Genomic DNA, 10738 nt, shown 5'->3' with positions numbered 1-10738 from the left:
AAACTTTTCAAGAGCATCATGCTGGCTAGACAAGACACATCTCAGCCACACCTGTCTCTCTCTGCACGCATGAGAATCCAGGCAGAAACAAAGATTGGAGAGGCTAAGCAGAGCCTGGGGCAGGGAGAGGGGAGAGGAGAAGCCAGTAAAGGAAGCAGGAAAAGCAAGAGTGGGAGTGAAGAGGAGAGAAACCAGGAAGGTGGGCATGGTCGGTGATCATCGGAGAAGGGGAGGCTGGTCAGTGGACCCTGGATTTGATCCCAGGAAGCTCCTGTGAGATTGGAGGAGGCAGCAGCTGGTGAGAACTGGGAGGGAGGGAATAAAACAACAGCAGCCACTTGGCAGGATCTCAGAAAGCTGGAAAAGCACACCTTGGACCCTTCTGGGGGAAACTCTCACGCATGCTCAGAGAAACAAGCGCAGGCACAGGGACACAGAATTAGGGGAAATTACACCTGAATATCCAGTGTGAGGGCAGCACAAGGCGCTTTATCTCTGCAGTGAATACTTTACATAAGGGAAAAGGAAGCATGTGTGTTACCTGTCACACACACACCAGCGCAGATTTCAAAAACAAAATGTTGGGTGAGAGAAGCAAGAAGACAAACGACACGTACAGAACAATACCACTTGTTTCATCTTTTAAAATACACACACAAAAAGCACGACCTGCTTATGGACACACAAGTGTGAGCTCACTGCAGTGCAGAAGGGCCCACAGCAACCTCGCTCGACATAACGGGGGTGTGGAGGAGTGAAACATGGGAGAGATGGGACCACGTAAGATAGAGCCATTGCTAACGTTTACTATTTCTTTAAAAAGCGGGGAAGAAAATAGGATAACATGTTAACAGCTATTAAGTGGTGACAATACGGCCGCTGGTATATTCTTTTTGTGCTTATTTTTCTGTGCAATTTAAATTTCTCACAAAATAGATTTTTTTTTAAAGAAAAGGAGGTGGGTGATTCTGAAGTGGTTTTGCACATTTAACGCAACTCAATGAACATTTGTTTCTACCTGACACGTCTGGGCCTGGTGACTGCTGTCCAGTGGGGCCCAGCAAATCCTGTTTCTCCCAGGTTTAGGCAAGCTGATGGGGCTTGAAGCAACTCACCTCTTCGTATGAAGACGCAATTTAAAATCATCACAGCTTCTGCTCCTGGCGGTGCATCTCTCCCCACCCGGCACAGGGGTGGGGGGTCAGATGAGCAGGCTCAGCAGCCTGGGGGGAGGCGGACCAGAACCCCAGCCCACTGCCCCCTGCAGAGCAGGAGGGAGGGACACCTCAGCATCCGTGGTCCCTCTCCAGCCCCTCCCCTTAGCTCTACCCTCACCCTAAGGAGTCAGAAAAGCACCCAAGGAGAGCAGGAGAAGCAAGGCAGGGAAACAGCCCTCGCAGCAGATGGAGACTTGGCCCCTGGGGCGCTCCCCACCTCACGTCTCAGGATATCTCCTCCACTTCAAGAAACTCTGCTCTTCTGGGCAGAGACTGAGAACCCCCTGGCTGAGTACCCACCGACGCTGGACTCTGAGGCAGGCACTTAATTATGCGAGAGATCTGCTCTCTCATCTTCCAACAAGCCTGTGGGTGACAAGGGTCTGTGGTTACAAGCAAAAGAAATTCACCCTGAAGAGTGAAAGCCAGCTGGAGTCTATTGGAAGGAGATTGGGGGGCTCATGGAAGTGACAAGAAGGCTGGAGACATGGAATCCAGGCAGATCCAGGGGTCTAGGAGGCAGCTCTTGCATTGGGTCTCGTCAGGGCTCGGCTGCCAGAATGAGGAGCACTGGTCATCCTGAGGGTGTCCCCACCTGGAGTCACTTTGGCCCCTTTTGGTCATGTGATCACTCTGGCCAGGGGAGGGCAGGACACCTTGACTTATGTCCCTCGGAGATTTCACATGGTGGGGAGGTAATTCCCCAAAAGAAAATCACGGAGCTGTTACCAAAGGAGGGAAAAGAGATGCTGAGCAGCCAATATACAGCTAATTTTTAGGACTGTTATGACCACACCCATTATACAGATGAGTAGACTGAGGCCCAGAGGGGTTAAATTATTTTTCCCTTGGTGGAGAACTATGATTCCAGCTCCATTCTTTGGGCTCCAAAGCCCATGGCTCCCCACACTGTTCCCGTGACTCCAGAGACCGCAGTAAGTAGAAAGGAACAAGCATCACCCCCAGAGTCAAGGCCCTGCCTGAGTTTCACTGCTTTCACCGCCGTACACTGGTCGTCTGAAAGCTACAGCTTCTCAAAATGTCCGTGCATTCTCACCCCAGAAGGGAATTAAGGCCGTGACCAAGATCAGGACTTATTGCCATGATCAGGACACTGCCGGAATAATTGTCTTATTATAGCTGGCCCAGAGACGTAATTTCTCAAACCATCTGGCTGGAGTACGTGACTGGGAAGGACAAATTAAGATGCCCTTGGAGAGACTAATCAAATAATAAATGGCAAACACACTCTGAGAGCACAGGTTCATGGAGAAGTAGCCCTGGAAGCTGTTAGGGATGCGGAGCCTGAGACAGCTGAGCCAGCCGGGCCTGGGCATATGCCCTCTGCCTGCCCCTCTCTCAATGAGGAGGCGCATCGTTCTGATGGGGAGCGGGGAGGAGGAAGGAAATGGAGTTCCAAATGAGAAGCTTTAGGCATAAACGAAATGAGCTTGTTTTTTTCTCTCTTGAAGAGCCCAGTTAATCATAGCCGGGATAAAACATTTTAGACACAATCTTGTCAACATGGTAATAACCAATATTTAGGCTGTGATTTTCTCCCAGAGACGCTGGGGAAAAGCAGGGAGGGCTACACTTGTAGAAACACCTTCTGTTGGAGAATTGCCTTCTGAACGTGGAGTGGGCAGCTTGGAACTGGCCTGAATGTATTTCTTATAAAGAGGTGGCATCAGGCTGAATGTGAAGGGACAGTCCCCTACTGCCTGGCTCCCAGTTAAGAGCGTGTGTGTGTGTGTGTGTGTGTGTGTGTCCTACAACGCACAGGACAGTCCCGAATAAGAATCATCCAGCCCAATGCACAACAGGGTTTCCCCACCTGGGCACTGTGACATTTGGGACTGGTAAATTCTTTGTTGTGGGTGACGGGGGGCTGTCCTGTGCATTGGAGGATGTTGAGCTGCATCTCGGGCCTCTATCCATTAGATGCAGGTAGCTCCCCACCCCTGCCTCTCTCCAGCTCTTTTATCCTTCCCAAGCCCAGTCCCACCAGCAACTCTGATAACCTAGGTCAGAAACTGCTGATCTGTGGGCCAAATTGGGCCTGTTTTGTTTGGTTTGCCAGCGTTTAATGCTTTTTATCAGCTACCTACCGGCAGAACAAGTCAAATTTCCAACTTGTCCTGAGAATTCAAAAAGCTAGAAAAAACAGCTAACTTTTCCGACTGGAGCAGGGTAGAGAAGTGGGGGCTCCAGGTGCCTTGTCACTATGGCAACCTTGCATCCTGCCCATGCTCACTTCCACTTGCCTGAGTGACAGGGACCAGCCCAGCCTGCAGGAATGTGTACCTGCGGTGCTCCTGGTCTGTGCACGTGCTACAGCAGATACCTGGAGCTCTGAGCGTCTCTGTAAACCCCGAGGTGGTCCTGAGGGTTAGGGATTCCCTAATAACATTCCCAGCTCTCCTTACCTCTCATTCCAGGGCACCTCACTATGTCCAAGGCTCTCTCACAGACTCGCGGTCATCTTCTTCATCTTTGTAATAGTCCCAGAAGGTGGGAGGCAGAGGTACAATCTCCCTCAGAGTATAGGAGGGGAAACTGAGGACCTCAGGGAAGTCATGTCACTACACCCAAGTGACCCCACCTGTAAACAGAGGAGCTGGTTGGAGCCCAGGGTTTGCTCCTTGTTATGAACTAGATGCTTGTGCTCCCTGCCCCAACTTGCAGCCCTACCCCCCAGTGTGGCTGTATTTGGAGGTGGGGCTTCTAAAGAAAAATTAAGGTTAAATGAGGTCATAGAGGGGGCTCTGCTCTGATAGGACTAGTGTCCTTACAGGAAGAGACACCAGAGAGGACTCTCTCTCTCTCTCTCTCTCTTCTCTCCCCCAGCCCCCAATATGCATGACCATGTGAGGATTATGTGACAAGACTGCTGTCTGCGAGCCAGGAAGAGAGTCCTCAAAGCAACCAAATCTGCCAGCACCTTGATCTTGGACTTCCAGCCTCCAGAACTCAGAGAAAATAAAAACTGTTGTGTGAGCCGCCCAGCCTGAGCTGACTAAGACATACCACACACGATCTTATAAACTGCTTTATTCACTTGATTGTATATAGTGGACATCGGTTGGGATCCTTCCCTGTAAGGGCTACCTTGTCATTTTTTTTTTTTTTTTTTTTTTAGTTGTGGCACACGGTCTTAGTTGTTCCGCGGCATGTGGCATCTTCCTGGGGCAGGGATCGAACCCGTGTCCCCTGCACTGGCAGGCGGATTCTTACCCACTGCGCCACCTAGGAAGTCCCCACGTTGTCATTTTTAATGCCTACATTCAGCTTCTATTAAACGTTTCTGACATCGAGGCTGTTGATGTGTCAAAGCAACACCTTTCTGCCCTGGGGCAGTGACTCCCTGAGGGCAGGATCCTGAGCTGGGCAAGGGCCGGGACCAGCCTTGGGCAGAGAAGTGGAGACACCACCTGGGTAAGACCCCCGGCCCCACACCTCCTTCCAGCAGCCAGGGTAGGGCTCCCTGTCCAGTTGCTCTGCGGGCGCTTCTCCCCTCCCTCAGCACGCCCATCACTCTCAAGCTGCTGCCACGGGAACTGCCAGGCAGAGGCTGGTGCGCTGCCGGTGTGATTAGGGATAATGGTGCTGAGTCACACGAGAGGTCTGGCTGCTTTTCGGCTCAATTTTTCAAATTAGGGCCGGGAGAGCGTTCTCACCGCCACGCGGGCGGGCTGTTTGCCGTACCCACCCCTCCCCCCTCCTCCCAGCACAAGTGCCCCCTCCCAATGAGAGGGCAGGAGAGGCCCCGCTCCATCCACGGGCGCTGTCGACGACAGTCTGCCCATGCTGAGGCAGGTCCGCTGAGCTCCCAGGCCACCTGCTCTCAAAGCCCTGGTGCCTCTGCCTGGCCCAGTTGGGATCAGGGACGCTGCAGCCTCCAGAGGGGGTGCCCCAGGCTGGAAGACGGGGGGAAGAAGGGCAGGCCTGGAAATATGGGATGCAGGCCCCCTTCTCCCTCCCTCCCTCCCCTCCCCAGCTGGGTCCCTCAGTCCTTGTGACGGTGGCTGAGACGGCAGCCCCACCCCCACCCCTTCCCTTGGGCCGCCTCTAAGATCGCACCTTCCTCCCGGTTCCCTAAGGCAGCAGGAGGACAAAGAAGCCCTCCCTGAACAGCTGCTGTGCCCGGGCATCATCCTGAGCCTTTCTCACTTAACGATCAGTGTATCCGTGTGTGGCAGGTGCTAACGCTGCCCTCCTCCACCACGAGGGAAAGGAGACCCAGAGAGCTTGAGGAATTGCCCAGCGAGGAGCTGGGGCGGTGGGCTTTGAACCCACCGCGCGCCCTCTCAAGCGTGATGCAGGAGAGCCTGGCCGGGTGGGTGAGGTGGAGAAGGTCCTGATGGTGGGGCTGCGAGCATCGCACTGGGGCGGGAATGAGCAGCAACCGCCCCACCCCCCGAACACTGCTCTAGCATCACCCGTGTCTGACACTTTGATCAAGCCATGGCCACCTGAGGGGGCTAGGGGGTCTCCACACTCCTTGTCAGCTCTCAGAGGGCACAGGGCATCGGGCAGAACTGCCTGGTGTGGGTCTTTCTACACCCCTTTGAGTTCTCGTGCCCAGATGCAGCACCCACTGAAGAGGTCCCCAGTGTCCCACAGCTGGGCTGGGACCAGGCCTGGCCCTGACCCCTCCCCAGGAGGCTGAGGGCCCTCAGCGGAAGTCCATCCCAGGAGCCTCCCAAGCCTATCCGTTTGAGCTCAGCCGTGGGAGGTACAGGCCCAGCCCCACCCGCCAGGGGCTGCTCCGTCCCCCAAACCCTGGCAGAAAGTTCCTGCTTGTTTCCACTCCAGTTTCCTGGCTTCCTTGACACCTGCTTGTCCAGCCGGTTCCTCACGCTGCTGTCCACTGGCAACCGGGGAGGGGGAAGGGATGACAACATGTGAAAGACACCAGGAGACACTAGTCCAGCCCTAGCCCTCCATCCGCAAATCAGAAGGCAGGAGTCCCTGTGTGGGTCTGTCTCCCACCCATCCTGACCAGCCCTGGGGTTCGGTTGCCTCAACTATGCAATGGACATGAAAGTTACTGACCTGCCCGGAGGCAGAGGCCTGGACCACAGGAACTCCTGAAGGTGTGGCCTGCTCCCCAATGGTTTGATGGGCTGATCCTGGGGCCTGGTAGCCTCCCTCCCAGGTCTCAAGTAGCACTGGGGATCTTCAGGTACACAGAGAAGGCTGCCGGATCTAATCTTTCTCCTGGTTTCCAGGGCGGGGCTTGTCTGGCCGGACTGTGACACTGGCCCTGGGGTGGAGTTTCAGCAGCCCCTCCCCAGCTAAGGAGGCTCCGCCAGGAGGAGGTGGGGCAGCCCAGCCCCACAGGAGGGAGTGCTTCTCCTTCAGGTGCGTAGCTCACACTTGGGCTCCTGAGCGCTGCCTTCATGGCTGCTTTGATGTGTCCTTGACACCTTCCGTCCAGCACATGGTCCTTCAGCACTGCAGGAGGACCTTCTCCTTTAGAGAACAGGCAGCAGAGGAGCAGCAAACGCAGGCCTCTGTTCTCTGGCCTCCAAAGGCCTTGATGGGTTCAAGTTTAAGAAAAAGCCTTTGATCCCCCTTTCTTGTCACTGCCGTGGAGGGAGATGGAGCAGGGGAACCCTCAGGGGCAGACAGTCAATGCCGCTAGGGGAGTAGGGGAGTGAAGGCGCTGTATCCTAACTTCTCCCAGCCCCACCCTCATTCTGGGCAGTCTATCTGCTTAGCCATGGGCCAGGACCTGCCCCTGAATTGATAATGTAGGGCCTGCAGCATCTCTCTGTTCTGATGGCCTGGCTGTGCAACCTTGGGCAAGTTCCTTAACTTCTCTGAGCCTCATGCATCTCAACTGTCAAATGCAGCACTTAGATTAAAAAGGTTCTGTTTTCAAACACTTTTAGCAGCAGAGCCCTCAAACATACAAGTGAAGGCAGAGCCTGATAAATCTGGGGGGTTTTGGAACAACTGGGGGCTTAGCCAAAGACCTATTTTTGTGGTTCCTCTCCCTAAGGCTGGCTGAGAGACTCCCCTGTGGACACTAAAAGCAGCCCATTCACCAAGAATCATTTTGCCAAGTACCAAATCATGTGAAGGAATTGAAAACCTCTTACATGAAAAATGAGCATAAATGCTAAAAATCTGAAATGCAATCCTGGTAATAGTCTTTCTGCTGACGAAGTATTTTAAGCAAGCAAACTCTCCTTTAATAAGCTACTAAATATTGCCCTTACCAAATCAAACAGGAAATCTGATGATGTAGATACACTGGTCATCTGGCAAATTGATTGGTGAGTTTTCTTAGAATGCAGATTCTTGGGTCCCACTCCGGACTCACTGAATCAGGGTCTGCATTTTAAACAAGGTCTCCGGGATAGTCCAACTGCTCTTCAAGTTTGAGAAATGCTAATTTAGAACAAATGAGTTTCAGCCTTGGTTACACACCAGAATCACGAAATCACGATCTTAAAGAGATATCTGCACCCCCACGTTCACTGCAGCATTCTTCACAATAGGCAAGACATGGAAACAACCTAAGTATTCATCATTGACAGATGAATGGATAAAGAAAATGTGAGATATATATGTAAATCTATATATTATGCATAATATAATATATATAATGTATTCAGCCATAAAAAAAGTCAGGAAATTCTGCCATTTGCGACAACATCGATGGACTTCGAGGGCATTATGCTAAGTGAAATAAGTCAGATCAGTCAGACAGAGAATGAAAAATAATGTACGATACTTATACGTGGAATCTAAAAAAGCTGAACTTGTAGAAACTGAGAGTGTAGGTTGGCGGATGCCAGGGGCCAGAAGGTGGGGGAAAGGAGATGTCCATTAGAGGGTACAGACTTCCAGTTGGAAGATGAACATGTCCTGGGAATCTCGTGTACAGCACGGTGACTGTAGTTAACAATACTGTAGTGTACACTTGAAAGACGCTGAGAAAGCAGATCTTAAGTGTTTTCACCACCACAACAAAAACTAGTAAGTATAAGAAGTGATGGACTTGTTAACTACCCTTTTTGTGGTACTCACTTTGCAATATATACATGCATCAGACCATCACACTGTACACCTTAAACTTATATGCAATGTTATATGTCAATTCTATCTAAATAAAGTTAAGAGGGAAAAAAGAATCAACTGAGTAGCTCAGGGGGTCTGATTTCACTGGCCGGGGGTGAGGTCTGGGCTCCCTGTTTTCAAGCTCCGCAGCTGTCTGGGGCCCACATTTCTCCGTCTTCTCCCTCCCCTCTCGTCCTCCGGGGGAGCTGGGAGCTCCAAGCCGCGGCAGATGTTCTCGCGGGGACCTGATTTCTGTCATCTGAAGCTGACAGTCAGTCACAACAAGGCATCAGCCAGGGAGATGCATCCCTTTCAAAACAACCCACGGGCAGCATCCCTGTCCACACCACTTCCCATGGGACTAATTACTGGCAGGATAACAGTTCAAGAAACAACCCCTGCAGATTACAGATCAATGAGACCCAATCAGGAGCCTCGCCAGCAGCTGGGGGACAGAGGCAGGGCCAGTGCTCACTGACCACTTCCTTCCTGGCCTGCTCTCAGGCCCATGAGCAGGTCTGGAGAGGACACAGGCCAGGGAGCAGCCAGGGCCAGAGGGAGGCGGCTGGGCTGGGAGAGGGGGTCGTGTGGGGCCAGGGGAGGGAGCAGAGCTACAGGCTATGGCGGAGTTCAGAGCCAAGATTTTGAAGGCCCCTGGAGCTACTACTTTTCTCAAGCACTAGCACCCCAGCCTCACCCAGAGGGCTTCTTAAAACACAGATTGCTGGCCCTACCCCCAGAGTTTCTGATTCAGTTGTTCTAGGGTAAAGCCCAAGAGTTTGCATTTCAAAGACATTCTGAGATGATGGTGATACTGCTGGTCTAGGGGCCACGCTTTGAGAACCGCTGCCTTTGAGAATATACTTTGAAGGAGCCCCTCAATCACAGGCTGCTTGGCATTATGGTTAGTGGAGCAGCCTCAGGTGTCAACCAAACCTGGGCTGGAAGCCCAGCTCTACCGCTTCCCAGCTGTGCGACCTAGGACAAGTTACTTAACCTCTCTGTGCCTATTTTTCTTTATGCCTAACTGCCAAGTGGAGCCAAGGACAGTAGCTATGCCTTAGGGTTATAGGGAGGAGTAAGAGAAGGAAAACCTGCATGGAGCCTGGAGCACTCCTTACCTGAGCTGTGGCCAGGAAGGGTCTGGAGAAATGCGTCTATACCTCCTGTGAGCCTGTCCCCTTTCAGTGTTCAAGTGTACTTTTCCAAATTATCTCTTTTAATCTTCGAAACTACACTTAGGAACAGATGCTAGCAGTACCCGCCCCTGCCCTCAGTTTACAGATGACGACATCTGTTCAGAGAGGCCAAGTAGTAAGTCCAAGTTTACACAGCTAAGAAGTAGGGGGGCCTGTGTTCGAACCCTGGCTACTGCCTCCCTTGCCCTCCTGCCGTCTGTTCCAAGCCAGTGAACTAATGTGACCTCAGCCTGTGCAGACTTACTGGGTACAAACAAGTTGTGTCCGACAGGGTCTGGAAATATGGAGAATGGCTCAGAATCTCCTAGGACATGGGGCCCTCCAGTCATCAGCAGTTTCATTGCTCCTGGAGATGTGCTGTCCAATACCGTAGCCACTAGCCGCACTCGGCTACTGACATTTGATTTTAAATTCACTAACGATAAAATTAAAAATTCAGTTCTTCATTTGCACTAACCACATTTTAAGGGCTCAACAGCCACACGTGACCAGTGGCTACCTACCGTATTGGATAGGGCAAATCTAGAACCTTCCCATAAATTTCTATTGAACAGCACTGCTTTAGAACCTTGATCTAATTATTCTCTGCACTTTCCTATATATTTTTTCCTAAATAAAAAGAAAAAAAAGGGGGGGGGGAGGAAAGGAAGGAGGGAGGGAGAGGGAGAAAGAAGGGAAGGGGGAGGGGGGAGGGAGGGGGCCCGAGTTGAGTAGTCTGCTCTGGGGGTCATCTGTCTTCCCGCACAGCTGCAGGTCAGCATGCCTGTGTCTCCTCCTGAGCTAGGGGAGTGGGAGGCTGCTCTGGGGAGGGTTAAGCAAGAGTCAGGCTAAGACAATGAGAGCCCTTCACAGCCCCACCAGCAAGAGCCCAAATATTGCCTGGGGGAGACTTAGAAACTCCACCAGAACAGACAAGAAGCCCATCCTCCAGCCTCTGCAGGGGCCAGAACTGCCTCTGCTGGTTTTCCTGCCTCTGCTGGTTTTCCTGCCTGCCTGGCAGCCTGGCTCAGAGGGCAGCTGTGGGTGGCAATTACCTCTTTCCTAGCAACTTCCCCGTCTGAGCCTGACAGGAGGCCTTTGAAGACCATTCATCTGCCGCGTTCCATAACCCGCAGTGGGGCCATTTTCCTCCCTGTGCGGTGCGTGAGTGATGCCGGCAAAGGGACACTGGCAGCCTCCCCAGGGACGGGGGTGAGCGAGGTGGAAGGCGATTGATGCAGGAGTCCCAGACTTATGCTCGGATGCTCTGGG

Source organism: Hippopotamus amphibius, chromosome 5 (assembly GCF_030028045.1).
Source record: "Hippopotamus amphibius kiboko isolate mHipAmp2 chromosome 5, mHipAmp2.hap2, whole genome shotgun sequence".
Classification (NCBI taxonomy): Eukaryota; Metazoa; Chordata; class Mammalia; order Artiodactyla; family Hippopotamidae; genus Hippopotamus; species Hippopotamus amphibius.
Note: the sequence above shows the minus strand (reverse complement) of the source record.